At 37.5% G+C, this 26,091-nt stretch overlaps 1 long non-coding RNA gene across 1 annotated transcript in view; it reads left to right on the forward strand.

Moving 5' to 3' along the window:
• LOC147913996 (uncharacterized) overlaps positions 1 to 26,091 on the forward strand; it is a 72,479-nt gene that overhangs the window by 10,835 nt on the left and 35,553 nt on the right. Inside the window, exon 2 of the long non-coding RNA XR_015555929.1 lies at positions 4,165 to 4,449. This is a non-coding gene — a long non-coding RNA (uncharacterized LOC147913996). The remainder of the gene's footprint in view (positions 1 to 4,164; positions 4,450 to 26,091) is intronic.

The raw sequence follows: 26,091 nt of genomic DNA on the forward strand, positions 1-26,091 counted from the left end.
TATCTCCAAGTTTTTGCTCTCTTCTTCTAGCCCAGGGAAGATTTTTTTAACCTCTTCATGCTCGGTTTCAAAATGACACAGGTAGGCATGCTCTTTGAAACAAAGTCTATGAAACTTTACAAATTTTATAAATTTGACTGCCCATATCAGTGAGAATTAGCAGAGGGAAGTAGGACATTACTTAAGGGATTAAGGGATTTTAAAAAATATTAAACAGCTTAATATTTCTGAAAAACAAACTAGACTCAAATGCCCAGATATTTTGTTATAATTTTCCTAAGTAGGAGAAAAAACATCCAAAGAAATATGGCACTCTAGTTCCAAAAATATCTGAGACTTTCTGCTAAAATCCAGTGTTTCCTACTTATAAATCAAAGATATATTAGCAATTAATTTGATAAATTATGACAAAACATTAAGGAAGTAAGCAAAAGCATTCCATGCACACATAGGAGAGGTTCTAACCAAATAAGCTACGCCATGGTTTACAGCCTGAATACTGAATCCTCAACAAAGTTCATCGGAGAAAGATGGCCCTTCCATTTCACAGGAAGGGACAACAGAAGGGATGATAGCTACTCCCACTACCGCTGCAATGTCAGGGTCTAGGCCTGGATTCATATGTCCTATTATACGGAGTCATTTATCCAGACAGTGTGACAATATAACAGCAAGCAGTTTCAGTGTTTCATTTTGTTTTTAGTATTTTAGCTTTAGTATAACTTACATATAGAAAAGTGTGCAAATTATGAATGCACACAAAGTGTTCACAAAGTGAACTCACCATTTCATCACCTCCTAGGTCAAGAAGTAGATTATCATCAGCTTCTCCCAAAACCCACTGGTGCCCCATCCCAATCACAATCCTCTCTCTCCTACACAAAGATGACCATCACCCTCATTCCTAATGCTATAGATGATGGTTTTGCCATTAAAGAATATTGAAGTATAACATACATAGAGAAAAGCGTATAAATCATGTGTGCAACTCTATGAATTTTCACAAAGTAGAAACACCTATATAATCAGCATCCGGATTAAGATAATAGAAAAAACAAACCAAAACAGAACATTGCCAATGTAGAGGAGGAAGAACTATTCCTTTACCCTCTAGGTCCTTCTGGCTGGTCTAAGAATTAAATTGACATGAGAAAATCAAACAAATTTTAATAACATGTATACACGGGAGAAACCCAGGAAATCTGAGTATTTGCAAAAATGGATGAAACCAACACCTTAAATACCATCTTCAGCTAAAGAGAAAGGAGGCTGTTGGGGGTAGTAGTTTGGGACTTCAAAGGAGAGGAAAGCAATTTACATGGAGATGGAAAAGCAAATGTTTGGTAAACAAATATTTGCTGGGCCATCTATAGACAATGTGACCCGAGCGAGAACTTTGATAAAAATGGGCTTAGCAAGGATCCTCCCAGGCTACCATACCCAGAGTTATCTATGCTGAAGGCTTATCCTGGGACAGGCCTCTTGTCTTAAATTCTTTTAGACAGTTAGGGGGAAGGTCAAAGTTTTTTACTGAGTCTTTTGTCCTTAAAAATAATCAAGCCAAAGAGACACATTTCAGGGTGGCCAATTCTGATCCCTGACACCGACATCCCCCAAGTCCTCACTGTTTTAACTTGTAATATCCCTTTCTTAACTTTATATATAGGGAATCACAATAACAAGCATTTCTTTAAGTCTGTCTTCCTTGCTTCAACATAATGTTTATGAGAGTCATTCATATATTTGCATGTAGCTGTAGTTTATTTTCATTGCTGTATAGTATGCATTTTACAAATAATCTACAGTTTGTTTATGCTTTTTGTCATTGGTGGGCATTAGGGTTAGTTCCCATTGGGCTATTATGAATAATGCTGCTATGGGCATTCTTACTTGTGAGTGTTTTTGACAACCCCACAATTAGCTCTGCAGAGTGCTGATCAATCTTACTCTGTTAGAAGGTTACAACTTTAAAAGTCAGACTGCTTGCAGTGGTAACCTCTCCTTTGCCAAAACAAACCAAACAAAAAACTTAAGAGAAGAGTAACTGCTCTTTGGTTCAAAAAGAAGCTTCCCAATTCACAGTCACTGAAGCTGTGCTGTTAGCCAACAATCACCTTGGTTGTCCCTCTTTCACAACATTATTCCTCTTGGATAATTTGAGATGATAATTGGCTTTAACTTCTAAGACAAAAAGCTGTAGGAATTCATAACAAACGATGTGGCTACAACAGATGAGTAAGGTTGGACATTTTCAATATAGAGAGCTTTTTTCTTATTACTGTTATTATCCCAATGGCTCACCATTGTGCTAAACATTTAAATATCCCAACATGCTGGATCTGTGCTTAAATTCATTTTCAAAGAGGCAGCCCCTTCAGCCATTATTTTTAAGGGGATGACATGTGTGACAACTGGAAAACTCTGGAAAGAAACCACTCTAGCTCTATTGAAAAAGGTATTAACCAAACTTCCTTCTTCAAAAAAAAATTACTGATACCCTCTACAATTTGGTTTAAAAATATAGCCAACATCTTAGATCAAATTCCAATAGAAATGATGATTATTAGAATGATAGTTTTGAAGCTGGGTACCTGAGGGTTATTGTAAATATTCAATAAGAACATGATACCTTTCAACCTTGTTCCCAACACAGACACAATTGAAAAGAAGTTAATCTTGTTAATCTGGTGTTTTCTTGTTTAACCTGAGGGGTGACTCAAGGGTCACAAGGATTTATGAGCTTGTTTTGCAGAAGAAAAGGAATGCCTTTATGACCACCAGATAACCAGCCCCCAGTTGCCACTGATGCCCAGAAGTCTGGTTGCCAAGGGCTTATCTGGAGTGAAAGGAACACAGACTTCCCCTTTGTTTCTCTGAAACTCTACTCCTCCAGCCCCTTAGCTCTATAAAAAGTCTCTGCTTTCTTCTTTTGTTAAGGCAGATTTGAGAGAACCTATCCTTCTGCCTTCTTGTCTTGGCCAATTTGAATAAACCTTTCTCTACCTCCAAGCACCAGTGTCTCAGTGATTGGCTTACTGTGCATTGGGCACACTAACTTGAGATTAAGAGGTTCACTATCAGTTTTACAAATTTACATAATTTTAATTTTTTTCTAGCCAATAAAGGCTACACAAAGTGCTCTCATAGACAAAGAATACTGAAAATACCATCCAGGTAATCAAACCCAACAATTTTAATTGTTCAAGGTATCAAGACAATACTTAAAATAATGATCTTCTAACAGTTTTTAAAATCTACTTAATCTGTACCACCAAGAAATACAGAAAGGTTTACAATGCACTAGGGTGCATTTAAGCAAAATGGTACCAGAAAAGGTAGTACAATGTGAAAGTAGAAATAAAAAAAATTTAGGCTTTTAGTTCTTAAATTGACTTTTGTTACAAAATGTGAGGGAAAATGTCGAGCTAGGCATTACATTCTCAGTAATGATAGACAAAGGAAAATTATAGAGTATTTAGGTTACAGTGAACATAGAAGTGCTGAAATTAAAGACCAGGTTGAGAAAAGTTCCTTTAGGATTAAACCACAAATACTCTTTTTAATTCTTATTTTTTTTGTGATAAGCACTGCTAGTAACCCCATGACATTTTTTCCACACTTTTCTCTTCCTAATAGAAGCTTTGTTTGTTTAAGGCAGCAACATGACTATTAATTACATGGTTAATATATCAGTCTCCTTTGCAACTATAAAAGATGACATGAGTGGAGCCATATTAAAATAGAGCCGAAGCAGCCATTTCAGGGGGATTACCTTGCACATCTTGTTTTCTTTATCTTCCAAACTGGACCAAACCACCAACATACCAAGAAGTCAGTAAGGACAAGAATATCTTGTCTGTAAGGACTGATGAAACGGACTTTGCTGATGACTGGATCACTAACTAATCAGTGAAGTACAAGAGCCTTTTGCCTGATGATTGAACCTCAGGCCAATCTATGAAGTACAAACCTAGCCTTACCTTATCTAGCACCAGTGAACTCTTTAATACAGCTCATCTCATCCTTTTTCCTATAAAAACCCTAAGCCCCTCTCCTGTAATCAGGACACTATTTGAGTTTCTACCTGAATCTGTGCTCCCCAAATTGCAATTCTTTGATCCCAAATAAATGCTTTGCCTCTTAAACTGGTTTCTGTTTTTGTAGGTTGACACAACTATGGGCAGCCAAATGGTGGTATTCTGGCCAATGAGATGTAGATGGAGTCCCTCTGGAAGGCTTCTCTTTCTGTTCACAAAGACAAAGCCCACTTAGAAAAGCCCATCCCTTTTCCCTTCCCCCTTCTTTTTGACTGGACTGTGGACATATGGCCTGAAGCTACAACACCCATCTTGTGACCATGAGGCAATAAAGTATACGGGAAAAGGTCTACACACACAGGATCACAGAACAGAAAGATGAAAAGATCTTGGGTGCCTGAAGACACTGCAGGTAAATAAAGAATACCTTTAAGGGAGTAAAATCTAAACAAAATGCTAAGTTGCATTCTTCCACATTCACAATTAAAACAATTTGGTTATTTGAATATCGGGGATGAGGGAGAGGACAGAGGTAACAAAAATGTGGTTTTCTTGTTTGGATGACTGAGTTGCTCATTATGGCATTAAAACACAGGCACTATATTGTACTGTGTTGTGATTAACTGTTTCCTCATCACCCTCTTTCCTTACCAGATAGTAAATTCTCTGGGGATGGGCCTTTTTCTGTGTTATTCGTCCTTGTTTCCTTACATCTAGCACTGTAATGTTCAGCATAAAAAGGATACTCAATAAATATTTGTTAAGTAAAGAAAAAAATTGAAAGAAGATAATAACTGTAGTTTGGGACACAGTTTAAGATGTCTGTAGGAATGGCAAGTTTGGAGCTAATACTAATAGTTAATATTATTTAAGTACTTACTATGTGCCAAAACTTGTATGAAGAGCTTTACATATATTAACTCAATATTCAAAAATAAAACAAAATAAAATATTAGCAGGTAGATATTTGCATTATATCCATTTTTTAAGATACGGAAATTGAGGTAACAAGTAGTTACTTGCCTGAGGTTACACAGTTCAAGTAGAAGAGACTGGATTCTAATTCAGTTGGTCTGGTTTCAGAGCTCATATAGAGTCACTGCTTTACACTACCTCCCTCAGCTAAGGCAAGACACAGGAGCTAGAGATACATATACTGGAGACTTAAAAGTCCTTTTCCAATCAGAATTGGAGAAATGAAAAATATGCGTCTAAACTGAGATGTCTCCAGGAAAGCTGGACCAACTGTTGCTAGAAAGCCTCACGTGATGACTATATTCACCAGAATCCCGCATCTAGCTATCAGATATGCAAGTCGAAAATTTAGATCTGATTATTTTGTTGTTAATTTAGCTTAGGGAATTGACTCACACTAATTCATAAGAGACTAAATTATCAAAATCAGAATGCCAATTGACTCATTTGAAATGAGAATGTTAATTGATGGTGGGATAAACATCCGCAAGCAGTGTTCATAAAAGGTTCATAGTAAGAATAAAATAAGAACAAGAGAAGTTAGCTAAAATATTTGATTGCTTAAAGGCACTAGGATCTTATATGTTACATTTCACTAGTGATACACCTTCCAGGTAGATCTGACTGAGAACCCCTCCCTTGATTTATGAATGGGCATGGCCAGTTTCTGCATCTCTCACCCTTTTTTATAGTTGCTATGCTGTCTGATTTGAGTCCTTCTGGTTGACATCTTCTTTCTTTAGACTTCACTGAAACTTGCTAACATGACTGAGTATTTCTACCCTAGTAGATATGTTCATTTATGATTAAGTCTGGAAGGGCAACCTGATTTGTTTCTCCAAGTTATTTGTCTCTTCCTACCTCCCCTTTACCTATATAATACACTGACTTTCATCTGCTTCTTTTCAGTCACAGTACGGGAAACAACATAGAAAACATGCTACCTCTACTTTAAGACTCAAACCTCCATCTGTCCCTTTATTTCTCACCCCTTTTATTTTCAGGACTTGGACCATTCTCAGTTGTCTATTCTCTCTTCTGCAGTTTCACTCTCAACTTCACCAACTCATAAATATGATCAAGTTTCCATCATTTTAAGAAAAAGGCCTCGAACCAGTCCTGATGGCCTAGTGGTTCAAGTTCGGCATGCTCTGCTTTGGTGGCCCAGGTTCAGTTCCTGGGCGCAGAACCACACCACTCGTCAGTCAGTAGCCATGGTATGGTGGCAGCTCACATAGAAGAACTAGAAGGACTTACAACTAGAATATATAACTATGTACTGGGGCTTTGGGGAGGAAAGAAAAAAGAGAGAGAGAGAGAGGAGGATGGGTAACAGATGTTAGCTCAGAGCGAATCTTTCCCAGCAAAAAAAAAAAAAGGCCTCAATCCCATGTTCCCCTTAAAAAGGAGCAGGGAGCCCTCCTTCAATCCTATGACCCCTTTAAATGTTGCCACGCTTCCTCTAATCCACAGCCAACCTCCGTGACAGATTGATCTGCATTCACTATTTCCACTTCCTTACATCTGTGACTTGCCAATTCACAGCAACCTGGCTTTGGCTCCCACTGCTTCAGTAAATATACTTTGCAACACATCCCCAGTGGCACCCCGTTTGTCAAATTCAGTGACCTTTTTTACACTACGTCTTACTTGACCTCATCAGCATTTGGCACTCTTGAACACTTCCTTTGTAAAGCTCTCACCTCTTTCCCCCGCGACACCACTTCTCCTAGTTTTCTTTCTACATTTTCCTAGTAGTTTACTTTGTATGTTCTTTTTCTTTCATCTTCCCCTTAAATGTATGTGTTCCCCAGGGCTCCATTATTGACCCTATGCTATTCATTATCTGTACATCCTACCTCCATGATTATTTCCACTTCTATGGCTTCACCTACCAATCATATTTCTAATGCAGATTCTCTTTTAGGTTCCAAATGCATATATTCAACTGCATGGCAGACATATCTACCAAAGGGCATCTCAAAATCAGCATTTCACAATTGGAATTCAATATTTCCCTCAAGTATTCAATAGTTCCCTTTCTCTTCTTGTTCATGATACCATTTGTCCAACCAAACCAGAAACCTATGAATCATTCCAAACTTTTCTTCTATTTCCCCATTCTTCATTAAATTAGTGACAGCAGCCAATCCTTGTAATTCTATTACTAAACTCCTTTGGTAGTTCTGACATTCTCTCTGTTAGTCATAAGCAGTGAGAGAAGTCCTCTAAATTTTTATCTTTGTCTTATGACACTTTGCCTCCACATTGTTGTCAAAGCCCATAAAAGAGGTTTTTAATATTTAATAGTATGCTTTGCCCATACACTTTTTCTATTGACCCAGAACATCTCCTCTATCTTCTTTTGTTGGAAATGGGTATACCTCCTCTTAGGTACTCTAGAGGAGATGCTGGGTAGAGCCAGACAGAACCCACCACAGTCATTCTTTACAAACAAACAAACACATTAATCTAAGTACTTAGGTATGGTTGTCAGATAAAATACAATACACCTAGCTAAATTTGACTTTCAGATAAACAACAACAAATGTTTCATTATAAGTATATCCCACGCAATATTGAGACACACTTATCCTAAAAAAAAATTCATTGTTTATCTGAAATTCAAATTTAACTGGGCATTAACTAAATCCGATAACCCTAGTTTAAACTCCTTTTCTTCCAAATCTGTACCTTCTGGGATGCAGGAAAAAAACGTCTGGGGGTCTAGAGCCACCAGGTGGTCATTGTTATCACAACCTAAGAAATACTGAGACTGTCTTCAATCTCTACCATCTTGGTATTTATATCACTTACCCTGGGGCCTGTGAAACACCCAGCCACTTATTATGACCATATCACATTTCCTGTTTCTACTGCAGTCTCCTACCCAAACCCTGAGTTGGCCCTGAAATGTGTCCAGATCAGGATTGTGAAGCCTGACTACTTTTCTTGCCAAAATATTGCCATCTTGTGAAGTTAACTCCTACCTCTCAAGATCGTAAGTTTCATTAGGTATTTCTGCACCTCCACACACAGATTTTTTTTTTTTCCATCACTGGATACTGCTTCCTATTTTCCTTAGTCCTGATTATATTTACAAACAACAAGAATTTGGATTGTTCCCTTGAACCATACAACTCCTCAAGAAATTTACTTAGATGTTTCTTTGCCTTCAAGCCTCTTTACACAGCTGCCTGGTGGACAGAACATTGAGGTGATTCTCCCAGTCAGAAATCAAAGGGCATGCTTAGCATAATCCATCTTAATGAGCTGTTACATGAGTCATTCTATAAATTCCAGTTCCTGCAAATCCTCCCATATTCATACTCTAGGACCTTAGGCAGACCATCAGGGAAGAAACACCAGTTTAATTGGCTTTGAGTCCGCACACAGAATTCTTCCTGCAAGGCCTCTTGGGTTCTCTCCCAGTTTACAGTTTTGCTGCCTGAGCCTGTATATCCTTGTCTTTCAGAGTGAAGTGACAGTGGTGAAAGCCTAACTTACTGTTTTGTGTTGGTCTCAGACTGTCAATAACCAATCTTGTGGCTGGACGAGCCCTTGTGGTTCTTATTATGATTGCAAGACACCCTTCAGCAATAACCATAAGGAAACTTTGAAAAAATAAAGGTTTATTACTTATGAGACCTGGAAATTACACAGCACACCTGGGGCCACACAGTGAGGTTGTGGGGAGAGAGAGCGCATGAGCCTGGGGTTCTGCTTTTATTGGGGTTGAGGGTGGGCGCCTAGAGTTTCACAGGCTCTTTACCGGTGAATTTAAAATATAAGAGCAGGAATTCAAAGCTTGGGGAGAGAAAAAACAAGTGGCCCAAATGGTTAGTTATTGAAATCAACCAAGATCTCTAAAACAAAGGAGCCTCAGTGTGGGGAGGCGGCCTGACTCTGTCTAGTGGTGTAACTAGACACCAACATGTTTATTCAAGACAGCCATCATTGAAGTCGATGCCTCTTGGAAGTGAATGCCTTGGCAATCAAAGCTTAAATCAGTCACTTGCATTACAAAACAAACAATTGTCAGGACTTATACACTGTACTTACATACGCTCCCTTATTTCTCTATCTTCAGAATTTCCAATATGACATATATTTCTTTTTTTCCATTTTGGGAAATCTTTCTCAATTTCTCGGATAGTGAAAAAATAAAAACCTTAAAAATTTGAGGACAAAGTAAAATTTTAAAAAGACTGAGATATATAAGTTTGATGGTATGACATACAAGAGGAGAAAAGGGTCAAAAATCTCTCAATAACCTCTAATAGTAATGTATTATATTGCCTTGATGATAGGGCATGAAAGATGATTCAATTAATTTATTCCTAACATTTCAAAGTAATTTTGAAACCTGAAATAATAACGCAATGAAATTAGCATTAGATATTGATACATTTTGATTCCTCATTGAATAGGATTTAAGACTGAAGAAAAATCCTAGAAAATTCAATTCAAGTTATTTTTCTTGAAGGTGAAAATTGGCTGGGCTATTAGGCGAGGGTTGCTTGACTCTAAAGCTCCTTCTCTTTCTACTATGCCCTACTCTTTCTAGACTGACCCTGTCATGGTGTACAGGAGGACATATGCTCAAGTATCTCTAGAGTGGTTCCTTATCACAGCTAGACTCCACAAACAGATCAACACAAAATTTCAATTAATGTGTAGCATAGATAATAAATCTTAACGTTAGTAAACTCAGAACAGCTCTAATTATGAACATCTTGAGCCAAATTGTTGGGAATTGTATTAAAATGTTGACTAGGCAAAGTATCAAAGTTGGAGAAAATTAGGATGGCAAGTCATTTAAAAATATTATTTCTGTTTCTTCTCCAGACTGAAACTCTGATTCCTTTATAAGAACAGTATGTAGCTCCTGACACCCTGTGGCCACTTTATGTACTGCTCTTAACATTTTGGAAGCCTAATTGCCCTATCAGGAGGGGAAAAAAACTCAAAAGAAATGCATATTGTGAGGTGCATTATTTCTTTTGTTGCCATTTAACTAAGAACTAGAGATTATGGTTAGAGATACTAGTGGGTGATTATTAAGTTTTTCATGTCTATACTGTAGACGTTTATTTCCAGTTTTGTTGCTGGTGTTGGCATGTGTGTTTAGGAAAGTGTAATCACTTTTCAGATCCTTGACAGTGAGCTAAGTGGTTTGTATGATCCCTTTTGAGCAAGCTAACCAGCATTATAGCATGGCGATTAGGAAAAACTGACTTTAGAATTAGATGAACCTGGGTCCATCCACTTTCTTTAGCCTCTACCAACTGTACAGCTGAGATCACTTCTAGCGACAGTTGAGCACTTATTCCAAAGCAGCATATACAGGCCATCTCGGCTGCTAGCTGACCCTCCCACACCTGGGCACTATCAATGCCTCCATAACTACAGCTAATGCCTTGAAGCCTTCTTAGTGCTAACGGATTCTTCAACTACAAATCCAATAGAAGCTATGCTTTATTACCCACAAAAGCTTGAAGGATATCCTTCCCCTTTTTAATGCATTCCTCTGTCTCATAACCAAAGTGCTGCCCTGCACCCCAACAACTAACTTTGAATGAAACAAGCTCTTGAAAGTCTGTCACCAGACATGCCTGAATTCCAGCAGTAAATACCACTTACTTGTAAGCCAGTGTCTCTTTCACATTCTTAACATGTATTCTAGGTTTCAAAAATTAATCATTTGCTGTTGTAGCAATTACACAAATATTCTACAGATACAAGAAGACATGGTTCTATGTTTTCCTGAGGAGCTTATCAAAATGTAAGGTCAGCCACAAGTCTAATATTATGAGTATAAATTTAACGTTCCAATTATTTTACCTTGTTTCTGTCACGTGTGAGCCTTGTCTGCAAACATTCTATTCAGCTTTAGAGGTCCGGGAAGTACACAGATATAGCTCGGGTGAACATGGTTAACAAACCTTGAGCTAGACGACTGTTAGGGAGAAGGGAATAGATATGAACACTTTAACTTTAGAAAATATGTTACAGTCATTGTTTCATTGCATATGTATTTTTCACTGACAGGAGGAAGTTTTGGGGGTTATATATAATTTTAAATGAAATTGTGCTTTTATATTAATATTTTCCTCTGACTGAAGTAAATCAGAATTCATCATATATATTTCAGATATATTTCTTTTTGCTAGAACTTTTCAAAAACTTCACATAAATGCATTACACGTGCTTTTCTGTATAAAAAGGGGGCTACTTCTGAGTGCTTTCTTGATTGATCAGTGTCATAAAAACCGTCCATATAAGTGAGATTTTATAAGTTCTAGGAAAGCTAGTCAATCAATGACAAGTGTAGCTCAAATGCATTACAACTATGAGTCACGATATTGATGTAAATGTTCTATACGAAACAGTCAGTACTGGGTTGAGTTATATTTTAATATTTTAAAAATATTTGTTGAAAAGATACTTTAGATTATGTTAGATTCCAGGAAGAAATTTAAATAAGTTTGCTTTTCCCTTTTTCCTGGAAGAAGGTACTATGTGTTAGAGAATTATAAAAGAGAAAAGTAAATAAATAAAGTTTGTTAGAAAACCTGAGTCTTTTTAAGATAAAAATGCTTTCATGAAAGAGTATGGGAAGGGAAAATGGTAACCTTCCAGTGTAGAATCCTGGCGGACACCACCTTAACCAATTGATGAAGGTGAACATTAACAGCAATGTCATGTGGATATCAGGTATCCCCTCATGTTACATGAGAAAGGTATTTCACCTCTGTGGCGTTCTTTCCAAAAGCCAAAAGCCCCAGTGTAATCATGAGAAAATATCAGATAAACCTAAATTGAGGGACATCATACAGATGCCTGACCAGTGTCCCTCAAAACCGTCGAGGTTGTGAAAGGCAAGGAAAGGTTGAGAAAGGTCACAGAACAGAAGAGATTACAGAGACATGACATCCCAAATGTAATGCGGTAACCTGGATTGGATCCTGGAACAGAAAGAGGACATTAATGGGAAAACTGGTGAAATTCAAATAAATCTGGAATTTAGTTAATAGTAAAAAAAAAACAAAAAAATGCATCCCTCAATTCCCAAAAATGGACAAAATGCTTGGGGTGGATATTTCAATTGTGATAGGTTATACTAGATTATTCACACTCTTTACCAAACTATCAAAATCCTGCAGAGAATCATGACAGTATTGCTCCAATTAAAGGACTTCTTAAAATTGTTATTTAGATCTTCTCTACTACAATCTTACTCCTCTGCTATTGTCCATTTGTATGAGTGTTGGAATATGGAGACTGTCATATATTCAAGAATTCCTGGGAAGCAATGAGAGATTTCAGTTTTGTGCAACTGTCTGAATAGTAGAGCATTAATCCGAGACATGAGGGGCTGGGTATGATTTGGTAAGGCAAATGACGAATTTAAGTTTTGGATGTGGTGAGTTTCAGGGATCTATGGCAGCAGTTATGGTTGTGGCCTGGAGCTCAAGAGATCTGTCAGGTGATACAGATGTTGTAGATTTGGGAGTCATCAGCCAGGAGTGTAGGTGGGTTTCTCAGGGCAAGTGAGGGCAGAGAGAAGAGAAGACAACAGAGAGAAGCCCTTTAAATCTACCTGTTTCTCTCATCAATGTCATGAGCACATGATCGCAAAACTCAACCAAATGAGAGTTAGCTGGCATCATTTTTCCAGCCCAGATGTCTACAATAATTTCAACTTCAAGGAGCACTCTGCACAATTTTCATACCTGCAGTCACATGGAAAATGCAAGCAATCATATGGACTACTAACTTTTTCTCAAGCTAGAGATATTCCAGTCTAAATTTTATCTTCCTCTTTGGCTGCAGTGCTCAATTTAACATCTGATGGTGGGGGTGGAGTTAAAAAGCGAAAAACCATCCCACAAATTCATGCAGGCCTTGAAATCAACGTGAGAGGGCCAAAATGAGAGAAGTTTCTGTGGCATCTATATCCGGAAGAAATCCTTTTTTTGCTGTTTGATATTTGTCAAATTACAAATTGTTACAATTCTCTACAAAATAGACTTTTATGCTGCAATCCATCCTAAAGAAGAAAGAAGATCCTTAAAGTCACAAGTGTTTATCCATATAGATTTCCTAGGCTTTTAAAAAAGATTTTCCTGTAAATCATTTTAGATTTTTATAGGGGCCTAGAGACTTTGAACAAAACTTAATGGTGCATTTTTAAAAGTCCAGATATGAGTTTTGGTGTTTGCAGCACACTCTTTTCAATGATCTCATTTTGTTTACTTCCACCAGGGTTCCTGGAAGAGCTCTTTGAGGTGGCTCTGCATTGTCCAGCTTGGAGGCCAGAGTGATCAGTCAATCACTAGTAAGCTGGACTTTTGCCAAAAGTGTTTAAGTCGGGAATTGCTATAATTTCCCGCCAGGTAGAATTTCCCAAAGGTGAATTTGATACCAGGAAATGGAAGAGGTACAGAGAAAGATGTGGAAGAGGAGACAGCATACCTAAAAAAAGATTTACCCTGTTGAGACTACAAGAACTAAAAGGAAATTTTGCAGATGAGTAGTTCCCACCTCTTTGGGGTTGGGCTCTCAAATCTAATAACCATTTCTGAGAGGTTGAAAAGAGCATCTGGAAAAATATTGCACTAGGCATTTGGGAAAGAGAGACCTAGGAAAATGAAATATTTTAGGAGATGTCTAATGTGATGAAACAAACTGACTGGGAAAATAACTCAAGGAGCAGCATTTGGCCTAAATGACAGAATGGATGGCCTTGGAGGGCAAAGCTGGTCTCAAGAAGCTTACCGCTGTTCCTCCCTGAGCCAATCACCATTCCACTACTCCCGCCAATGGCTCAGAATCTACCACTCTCTGGATCTCACTTTCTCCCAGTCCCCGTAGTAGTGCTGCTTACTGTTATCATTGCTTTTCTGTATAGTACGACAAATATCTATTGTGTGGTTAGTTCCCACAATAGACTATGAGCTCCTCTCATCCTGGCAACTTCCATTTCTGGAGAACTTACAAATCTTCACAGTCACCCTAGGAGGTGGCTAAAATGACCTCTTTGTCTATTTGTTTGCATGTTTTCTCCTCCTCTCCTCACCAAACCGTAGGCACCACTAGTGCCAAGATCACATCTCTCTGGTTCACTGCTGTATCCCCAGGGCCCCGAATAGCATCTGACATGCAGTAAGTGCCCAGTAAACATTGATTAAATGAAGAATGATCATAGCATCATTAATCCCATTTCTTACAAGATCATATGGCACATAAGTGGCAGAGATTTGAACCTGGTGTCTGACTTCAAAGGTCAGCTGTGCTTAATTTCTGTATCAGTTAATGACTAAAACCCACTCACTTCCCAAAGCCATCAACCTATCAATCAAATAATTAATATCAATCAACCTCACATAATGCATAGGCAGCGAAGAAGTTGTAATGGCACAGCACACATTGGTGAGACTTCCTTATCTCCACCCTGATGAGTCTCAAGACCTGAAATGCCCAGAGCATTGAGGGCCTCCTCTTAATAGCCAATATTTCTTGAATGCTTAATGTGTGCCAGGATTATTTTAAGAGTTTGAGGCATTTTCTCATATAATGCTTACTACACAATCTGAGGAAAGTACTATTATTATTATGGATGATGTGACTGAACACAGAGAGTTTAAGAATTGTACTACCTCACAAACTGAGAGGGGTGTAGCTAAGATCTGAACTCAGACAATGTCTTCTGATCATGCTCGTAACCATGATATACTGCCTTTCTAAGGATCTGACATATTGATGTGGTCAGGGGGAGTACTTAGCAAAGTAGCCAGCTGTGTCTTTGTAAGGGCTAGTTTTTATTTTCAGTGCCTAAAACAATCCCGGAAATAGTAAGTGCTCATTAAATATTTATAGAATTAATGGATGAGTGAATCTGATTAGCTATTGCCTTATAAGATCACTAACCTAAGAGGATGGGATTCAGTGGAAGAATGGGAAGTCTTGAGTTTTGAACAATACTCCAGGATAGTAAGAACTAAAGGGAGGTATGTTAGAAGAGGGATGGCTCAGTGGGCATGGAGAGGATGGGGGAGGCTCTTAAAAAGGATAAATGGGGGCCAGCCCCAATGGCCTAGTGGTTAAAGTTCGGCGTGGTCCACTTTGGCAGCCTGGGTTAGGTTCCTGGGAATGGAAACACACTACTCCTCTGTGAGTGGCCATGCTGTGGTGGCAGCTCACATAAAAAAAAGAAAAGAAAGACCGGCAACAGATGTCAGCTCAGGGAGAATCTTCCGCAGCAAGAAAAAAAAGAAAAAACAAAAAAGGATATATGGGTAAATAAATGAGGTCTGAAGGATTACTACAATATCCAGCTGTACTAACGATGCCCCTGTCAATAAACTTTTATAATTCCCTCTAAGACCAGCCTGGTGGCAAAAACATCACCAGTGAATCCAACTTGCTTTAGTTCTCCAGCTCTTGACAGATGTGACAACAGAAGTGTGTGGACCACGGATCTCTTCATGCACTCCTTCATGACAACTTACCATCCTTTCAAAAATTATGGTGAATATATAATTTACTGTTCACAGGTGGACATATGGTCACCTATTAATAAGTATCCTTTGAGTGTCGATGAGGCGCCATGTTAAGTGTCTATAGCAATAGGCTAGGTGTGAGAAGATGCATACCTTCAATTTGGCTGTTAATTTGAGAAAAGAAAGGAAAGGATGGTTGTAGAAAATATTAGGAAAAATCTCCCCAGAACTTGATGACTGACAAGATATAAGATGAGAGAAAACAGAGTCAAACAGGATTGACTCAAAACAATGATGGTTAAACATTGTAAGAAGTCAGAAAAGGGATCTGGAAGAGGCAAGAGCAGTGGTGAGAAAAGATGATGAATTCAGTTTTCAAAATGTTGGATATCTGCCGATGAAATGACACCCAGATAGAAATATCTAAATAACTACTTAAAATATTGTAGAGTCCTCTCCAGGGAGGTGATTGGTGAAAACTTGAGAGAACTCATTCATCTAACCCTTACTTATGGGTTTCAATGTCCCTCGCATTAGGCCAGAAACTGGGGATGCAAAGAAGAATGATTAAATTTACACTCTCCTGAGGAAAGCCCCTATAAACCCAACAAGCTGTAGAAAAAGACTTGGAAAAAAGTATGGCACAATGAAGAAATTAATGTTCAAAGCTCAATGGAAGACGAAGAAAGGAGGAAGCTTCAGAGAGGTAACGAATAAAATGATCATTGAGGGATGGAAATAAGTAATTGTGTTAAGACAAATGTACCAGGGTAGAGCTAAATTCAGAGAAAAGATGACGGCAAAAAGGAAGTGGCAATCAGCTTCACCTAGGGAAAGCAGGAGACATTCTGGTAATGCCACACAGAGAATAAGATATGCAAAATTCTATTCACAGATCTTTTCTATTTTGTTCATTGCAGTATTCCCAGTAGTGAGTATTATGCAAATATATGAGTTGAATCTTCATATGTTGACCTGGAAATATGCCTATGATTTTAAATGAGAAAAGCGAGAGATAGAGTGTATCAAGAACCATTGCCAAATTCTTTAAAAATGGATTAGGAGCTTTGTTGGCCTTTTGACACATTACAACGTTTTCTTCATTTGTGAAGATATGGGCTTGCTAAACTGTTGCTGAAAGAGCATGATACAGTAAGATATAGGCCATTCTATTTCCATATGGTAATTCATGTATAATATAACAAGGGGAATGAAACAGAACATGGAACCTTCTCTAGCCTTTATATCTATCTTGCATTAAGTCATGAGACATTCTTACATGTATGCTACTTAATACTAATCTCTATTACAGATTAGAGAGAAACCTATGCTCAGTGTCTCCCATGAGAAAGTCTGTGATTAGCTAACATTGCCATCAGTTATCTGGGAATAAAGAGGGAGGTAGTCACCTCAAGAGAGAACAGGTTGGATCCATATGTTTAATTACAGCAAACGTCTTTCTTCTTGTATCCTAGACTTTGGGGGTTGAGAGTGAGAGATGATCCTCAAATCATTCATTATGGTTCTAAAATTTTTATGAAGGATAAAAGTCCAAGAAATGCCAAGGCCCTCTTGAGGAAAAGGGCTATAGTGGAGAGGGATTTTCTCTATTAGATAATGAGTTTGTGATAAGCTGTGATAACTAGGAGAGTGCAATATTGGCAAAGAAATAAGCAAATTGACTAAAGTAGTAGAATAGAGAGCTTAGGAAGAGACCAACATCTGTGGAAACTTGATATATGCAGAGGTAGCATTGCAGACTCTGAGAAAGAGAGGACCTACTTAATAAATAATACTGGAAAAACTTATTATCCATGAAAAGGATACTTTAAAAAATATTTTTAATCTTACACACAACGTATGACTTAATGATTCCTCTAAAAAAGATAACAGATAGAACTAAAATTTCCTTTGACCAATATCCTCAGTGTCTTATAGGGACTTATACTCCCTTTCCTTGGGCAATAATAATAGCTAATATATGTTTGTTTTTAAATGGAAATTTGGCTGAGACACCATAAGACAAAAGGTACCACAAGGCAAAGGAGGTGCTGGACCAAATGCAAAATTTATAAACAGGTATCAAGAAACAAGTTACATGACTCATCCCTTCACTCGAAGCAATGGTATAAAAGTATCAAGAGGTAGAAATTGGAATAGAGAAGTTTCTTCGGAGAATACATATTGAGTCCTAAGGAAGAGGGCCGAAAGACACTGTCAACTGCAGCCCAAGAAAAGGAGTTTGAGAGGCTCAATATGTGCCACATACAGTGCAGAGACCATACTGGACAGGAGTCTGAGTCACACCCGGAAAACCCAATGGCAATGCTGTCTAGCTGCTTTGACAATGTATGGAAAAGAGATGGTTGCGTTGGGACCAGATGAGACTCCCAGAATTTGCTGGGGTAAGAAATATGTGTTTCCCAAGGACCCGATATGTGTCACATGTAAGAGAGAGCTGTTCTGAAGTCATTAGCTTAGTTCCTATCAGGAAAAACAGACCTCACAGAAAGAAGCAAGCAATGTCTCTGGGCTGAAAAAAAGAGTAAGCAACCAGCAAAAATAGGGATGCTTTTGTCCTCATCAAGGGGAACTCTTTTAGGAGATTGCCAGCAAGGATATTCTCCAGAGAGCACACATAAGTACCAACAAGAGAAAGATTCAGCTTTAAATGTCTGCCAAGTCCAGCATGCGCTGACACTGGACTGCCATGACAGTGCTGTCCACATAGGAACTTCTCTGCTCCTTGCACGTTTTCTCTTTTCCTCATTGCTGTTTGCAAGGCAGGATCAAAGTAGAAGGTCAATTGATGAGAGTAATAAAAAACTGACCAAACTCTTACTTCCTCAACCACAGCCTTCCTTCCTACCATAGAAATACCGAAAGGGAAGAGGGGGACATATTTTAACTTTAAAGCAAGATTGAAGTTTTGACTATCACATGGACTGAACATGTTGAACCTTAACCTGAGACAGTATTTTATGGTTAGAGACTGTTTCTGTTATCTAAAAGTTACTAGAAAAATCGTGGTGCCTGCTCCAGTTTACATCCAGAGACAGAGGGAAACTAGACCCAGAGAATGGAAATAATGGGATAGTAGGAGAAACAAATAGCATAGCTGTATGATTACATTCCACAAGTGATGCTATTAAATGTAAGGGCTGGAACTCATTTAATCCTAAAAATAATCTTATAGGGAGAGGTCCTATTATTAACCTCACTTAACAGCAGAGGAATCAGACTCATAGAGAAGTTAAATAACTTACTTAAATTGACTTAAGAAGTAAACGATGGAGCAGAATTGCTTCTTTACTCTTGCAACAGGAGGACATGAAGGCAGCTTCAGTAGAGAGAGAGAGTGGAAAGGTTTGGAGAGTATGGGATAAAGGCATATTTCCTCTTTTGGGGGGAGGTGGTATACTTGAGAGCAGAAAGATGCCAGAGTCACTTCAGTGAGGGCGAGGAGAATACCCCCACTCTTAGTTTCCTATAAAATGAATTAAGGCACAAAGGGGATTACTATGTTTTCTTGGCGTCAGAATTAGCCAAAATTGCAAGAGGAGAACCATGGTTCTGTTTCTGGACTTTCTTGTCTGCTCCATTGAACTATTCACCTATTCCCATATTATACTGTGTTTTTAATTACCAAAGCTTTAGAATATTTTCTGAACAGGTGGGGCAATTTAAGTCTCTTTGAACTCTTTTTTATAAGTTGGTATGGCTGTTGTTGTATATTTAATATTCCACGTAAATTTTAGAATTAACTTGCCATGGTCCATAAAAAATCCTGGCAGAATTTTAATTATGATTATATATTAATCTGAGAGTGAACTGACATCACTAGAATATTCATGCCACCTATCCTTGAACAGGTATCATTTCTATTAGTACCTCTTAATTGACCTTCAGTAAAGTCTTATAGTTTTTCCCATAAAGGTATTGCAAATTTCTCGATCAATTGATTACGAAGTTTTTATAGCTTTAGTTGATATCTTCTTCTAATACATCTTCTAGTACATTATGTTGGTGGTAGAAGAACTATTGATTTTCATTTTGATATTATACCCTATATTTTACATAGTATTTTATATCTTATTCAGTTATCTAAGTGATTATCTTAGTACTAATGATCTGTCATGACTCTGTTTATCAATGGAGATAGATATTCATTGGTGAAAAGGAGAGAAATGTGAACATAGCTTTTTATCATGGCAAAGATGTGGAAAGTCTCCTTTTTTCAGACTGGCAAATTCTAAATATTGAATCAGAATTTTAATATTATATTAATATTTTTCCTATTTTATTTTATTTGTTTTATTTATTGGGGTATATGTGGGAAATGTGAAATAGATATTTGCTAAGTTTCTGGCATTAGCCCCTTACTGGGCTGCACATGTTGTAGATATGAGCTCAAAATCCTCATATTAACCCCATAAGTTAAGTATCATTAACCACATTTTACAGCTGCAGAAAGTGACTTTTAAACGATTTAACTAATATGACCTATTGATTTGGTGTAGCTGAGCTGATGTTCCTTACTTTTACTGAAATGAAGAAAAAAATAAAATAAAAAAGATTTATATTAAAAATAAATTTAGCATATGAATTGGATTTTTCAAAAGAATCTCTCATATGTTTTATTTTTTAGTTTTCCTCACATATTTAAAATATGATTTAGTTAGCCAAGAAAATGTATTTAAAACAGAGACCACAGTTAATGAATAAAATATATGGTACTCTGGTTCAGGGTAAAAAAAAATAATTTAATGGGCCTTCAGTAAACCTGCCTTCTAGACCAATAACGGAATCAAGTTGGTTCAGCTAGCATATAAACACATGCCCTCCTCAGTTCTGGAGAAGAGCTGAGCACATGCACATGTGGCAAAGACTGCTAGATGCCCACCCACTAGTCATTTTTTCCTTCCTTACAGAACTCTGGGGAAAGTGTCCTGCAGATAAACTACATTTCCCAGCCTCCTTGCATAGATGAAAATTAAATGAAAGTCATAAAGGTGGTCATTAAGTCATTAAGTCATTCTGGTAAGGTGAGGCTTACCAGAAGCTCACATTGCCCTCCCTCTTTCAACTGCTTCTAGTCTGGAGCTCGGATGAGATTGCTGGAACTCAAGCAGAAATCTAAGTCAATGAGGAGAACTGAAAATGGAAACACATGCTAAGATTGCCAGAGCAGAAAGATGAAATATGGGGCCCTGGTGACTCTGGAGCTGCCATGTAAGCCCCAGACCACCTACCTCTGGACTTCTTTTACACAAGAGAAAAATGAACTTCTACCATGTGTATGCCACTGTTGTTTTGAATTTCTGATGTCGCAGCTGAATGCATATCCTAACTGACACAAACAAACATATTATTAAAAAAAGGATACTTGGAGGCAAATGTCATATATGCACATATGTATACGTATATAGTGTGCATATATGTGTACAGTATACACCTCATATACACATGTGTGTGCATACATGTGTGTATGTGCATGTACATATATGTAAGTGTATATGTACATACAGTGTGTGTATATTCAGCACATATGTCTTACATGCACACAGACACATATCCAATGTTATATGTCTCTTGAAGTTGTTACCATGGACAAACTTGACTTAGTTACTGTAATATAACTGCTGTGGGATATTTACTGTGCTGATTTGACAAGAGCTAGCCCAAGTTGCTGGTGATGCCACCAGCAAGGCTCACAGAACGAGGAGGAGGAGGAGGAGGAGGGAGAGGAGGCAGAGGAGGAGGAGAAGAAGAAAAAAAGAAAGCCATTTTATTTGTCATGTGTGTAGCGTTGGGCGGGTTGTGGGGGGGTTGGTGAAGGTGGGGAATCACTAACATTTGTTCAGTGGAAAACTGAAGATTGCTATTCTTTTCTTTCTTTTTTTAAATATATGGGCTAGAGATTTCAAATTATAATTTTGATACAAGTGTCACCTAAGGAAAAAATCAGCATTTAAATAAGGGCTAGTGATGACCCAAGTCTTTGGCTGGTCACGCTTTATTTTGTAAGGGTGGTGTTAAAACTACCTTCCACTCTTTGTCCATCTGTCAGGTTGTTTTTTACTGGGATTATATCACTACACTTATATCTTTAATAAAAAGCTCCTTCAAAGAAAATTGCATTTAATTAGAAAAGAAGTGAAGGAGGCATGTCACACTTGGTGATATAAGGCCACTTTAGTCATCAGAGTGTGAAAATCATTTCTCCAGATGGCAGCTTCCTGCTTAGCTGAGCTTATGCTCCCCGTAGTAGTTTCTCTTTTTCTTTCTGAAGCATATTTACTTTCATGTATATGTGTATAATTAATTTTTAATTATATGACTTCTCGGCAAAAACAAAGTAAAACATTAATAAATTATACATAAAAAAGGAAAAGGCATCAGTGATCTCCTTTGGGAAGCATTTTCCAAAGCAAAATATCATGTTGTTGACCTTCACTCGTTTTTAGGATGAGAAGTGATGATTAGCTACATTAAAAACATAGTTCCACGTAATACAATTTGCAAATTTAGCAGGGCTTAAAGGTTGGTAGAAATGATATATCGGGTCTGCTAAGTCTTAATAAACAATTTCTTAGGTTAATAGACGACAGATACCTTCCACGCATGTAAGAGAAATAAATAAGAATTTACCGGTAGTTAAAAAAGTATTGCTTCATTATTAGCCTGTTAAAAAACCACTAAGTAACAGGAATTATGCTGTGTGCTACGATAACACTGTTAAGCAAAATAGAAAAACATTCCTGCCCTCAAACGGACAAGATAGACAATCAGACAGTCATATATTTATTGTCCTATCACCCTTTGAAACAAAGTGCAGACACTTATGAGAGTATGTCTTAGAAAGATCTGATATGTTCCAAGGGGTCAGAGAAGACTTCATTTTAGGAGTAATATTGAAATGAGATCTCAAGGATGACTAGAAGTTAACTAGGCCAAAGCGGTGAAGAACTAAAAGGATGCCAATCGTATGGAATATCAGAGAGCAAAGGGGAAAAAGTCCAGGATAATTCTGGAGAGATCATTTAGGGTCTTTTAGATCTTGTTTAGGATATTGGTCTTTATTCTAGGAAGATAGGAAAGTCTTTAATGTTGTAAGCAGGAAAGTGACATAATCAGATTTATATTTTAAATGGTTACCCTAGCTTAGTGTAGACCCCACACTGTAAAGCAATGAAGGGAAGAGGTTAAATATAGACCTAGTGAAAACATTGAGGAGGATGTTGATGTAATCCTTGTCAATTAAAGAAAATTAACCCCCAATATTATATTTTATTCAGACAGACCTCTTGTCTCCCTAGATATAACAATAAAACTGTATGTAGATGTAGACACACTATAGTGTAGACAGAGAGGATTTAACCTAAAGAACTTGAGGAAAACTAGAGGAAAAAAAGAACAATGATTAGACTTCACAACAGATTTCACATCAGCAACATAAAAGTGTGAAGATAACGGAATGTTTTTAAACTGCTAAACAATAGTTATTAATGTAGAAGTCTATGAGATGCTGAACTCTTATTTCAGAATGAGTGTAAACTAAAGATATTTTCAGATATACTATGATTGAGAGATTTTACTACTCACATGCACTTACTGAAAGAAACACGAAGGAATATACATTTCAGGAAGAAAGAATGAGCCAAGAATGAAGGAGTTGGATGCAAAAAGCAAGGATAAGTAAAGAAATTGAGAAAGATATGTGTAAATCTAAATAACATAAAAAATAAGTGATATTTTTCAATTTAAAAACAAAGATAATAGACAATAATATTGTTTAAGACAGAAGGAGTAATCATGTTTACAGCATTTCAAAGTCCTTTTTTAAAGGAGGAAGGTAGAAGTGTAGACAAAATTAAGACATAGTTAAGTGAAGTTTATAGGTTAAAAATTTACAGATCACCCCTAAAATAATAGAAATAACATGGATAATTTCTCATATGGTTTTAAGGCAAGAGGAGGGAAAATAAACCTTGACAAATCCAACAAAAAGTAGAAAAGAAGACAAAAAATTCTTAGTAAACAGGAAACATATTACAAGACAAAAAATAAATTTAAATATATAAATAGAAGATGATATACAGATCATTAAAAATCTTCTCTCACTATTTCTCCAACACTTCCACCTCAACTCACATGATAGATTTATTGTTGGAACGGGTGGTTTTGGTGGAAAGCCAGGCTCAACTTTGCGGAGCTGGCATTTCACTTTTTGGAGAGTATATTTAGGAAGGCATGGATATGCCTCTGGTTAAAAGGCTTTCATACTTCATTGGCAAAGAGTGAAATGCATATTTTTTGCTTATAGTTTAGATTTAAATGGGATTATATCAATTTCCTATAATTTCTTATAGAGTGAATCATACTCTAAAACATACGGGCATATTTTCATAATTGCTTATCCTTAGTTAGACCTCTTTGCAAAGCAGATATAATTGACCTGATCTTACAGATAGTCGTTCTAAATATATCAGAGTGGAGTCAGCATGCAAGATTTTCACATCCCCTGAGGATCTACATCTGCTACAAGTGGCTCCTGTAGCAGATGGATGAGTGTGCAGGGATCCTTAATGTCTTCATGGTTCCTTTCTTTATGAACCGTGCTTCCTATTCATCTGCAATCTAATCAATTAGTAAGTCTATAAAGTCTCAAAGTACCTGCTCATTTACATTGCTCCATTTTGAAGTATGAGATCCCAAACTCTCTTTTGGTTCACATGATATGACTGTGCCTGTAGGTCAAATGAAACCAACCTTAGTACCCAGGCTCTAGCTGATTTGGCCAGATTTTGGTACATGATCTGAAGGTATCTTCCTGTCTGAATATTAGACAGATCGGGTGCCTCTGAGACATAAGTTAGTTGGTAACAACCTGGTATAATCATATCTTCTCTTCTTGTTAGTGTAAAGTTAATAGAAATAGGAGGAGGAGAAAAAAGAGTAGTTGTTTTCCTAAACAATGCTGAGTTATTGTTCTGGGACTCACGATGGCTGTGGTACATCTCAGTCATGCACACCCCGGATGCAATGTAACACTGTTGTCTGTGCAACCCTATACGGAAAATTCCTACCATAAACCATCACCACTGAAGGTAATCTGTACATAATTTGTCTTTGTGACTCTAAGGATCCTGAAAATTACAGTTAAGAAAGAATATCCAGGATAGGGCTATCAGTCAGGGAAATTCCAGTGAGGAAGCCTTGAATATTATAAACCAAGGTTAAAGCAGATTTTAAAATGTCAGGTGTTAGAGGATGTGTCTCTAGATCATCAACATCAAAGCAAGTCTTACAGCAAGATGGTCTTAAGGTGGAACTAAAGACCTAACCTCTCTCCCCTGCCCCCAAGTAAGATAGGGTTAGGGAACCTCATAATGGGATTGTTTCAGGGACAAATGGACTTTGGGAGTAAAGAGCTAAGGTAAAATACATCCAGAATATTCTTTTAGATATGGTTTTCTCTAATGCTTTATAGAGAGAATTTCAATATTTTCTACATTACTTTTCCTCTTTTCATAGCACTGACACAGAGTCACTAAATGAATTTTTTCCCAAGTTGTTAAAAATGACTCATAAAATAAATGACTTGTGTTTGATTTTCAAGTATTTTATCACCAAGCATTAACAGTAAATGAAATCTTTCTAATATTTTCTTTGGGTGGGAATGTGTCAGATGCCTATGGCTTTTAGATTAAACTAGAGTCAATTTAAATTTAGTATGTTTCATCACATATAAAGCAAGTTTACTCAGAAACTATCAAGCATGTGTCAAGGTATTATCTGAAAGTCAGAAAATTCACTCTGTGCTTCTGAAATAAATACAAGTGAATCACTTCCCTCCTATATCTCTTCAAAATAAATTTATTTTGTTGAATGTCTTGGGCATTCAGCCCAGAATGAGAGAACACAGAATGTCTTAATTGAAAGAAAAAAAAAACCCTAAAGAGATCGGCTAGGTTCATCCTTTAGTTTTAAAAAGGAGGAAACCAAGACCTAGAAGATAAATTTCTCTCTTGGGAGCTCAAACAAAAAGAAAGTAGCCTACATACTGGTCTCATGACAACCACTCCAGTGGTCTTTGAGCCGTAAAATGATCCTCTTGCTGTCAATAGCCTTAAAAGTTTACTCTCCTTCCACACTGAGGATGTAAATTCCCCATAAAAAGGAAATTGCTGTGATCTTTTCTTTGCTTCAGAAATGTTTGCTGGGTTTCTTCTCCCACTTATCCCTTCATATCACATTCCCTTCCGTGGATTTCCAGGAATTGGTCTGTTTGCCTGACAACTGGATATAGTGTATCTGCCCAGTGCCTGTGGGAGAATGGCTCAGTTGGATGGCCTGCCCTGGCTTTGCACAAGGCCTCTCCCTAAAGGCTACTCCTCTCCTCTTGGACTCTGCCATCTCAGCCTCATCCATTTCAGCACTGACACAGGTGATGCAACACCCTGTACCAGATCCTGCCCATTCTCAAGAGTTTGAATTTTGAGCCTGTTCCTAGACTCAACTCAGCCGAAAGACCAGGGAAAGCATGGGAAGTCTTAGCCATCTCCACATTA

This window comes from Ceratotherium simum, chromosome 23 (assembly GCF_057802395.1).
Source record: "Ceratotherium simum simum isolate JZ-2026a chromosome 23, ASM5780239v1, whole genome shotgun sequence".
In the NCBI taxonomy this organism is placed as follows: Eukaryota; Metazoa; Chordata; class Mammalia; order Perissodactyla; family Rhinocerotidae; genus Ceratotherium; species Ceratotherium simum.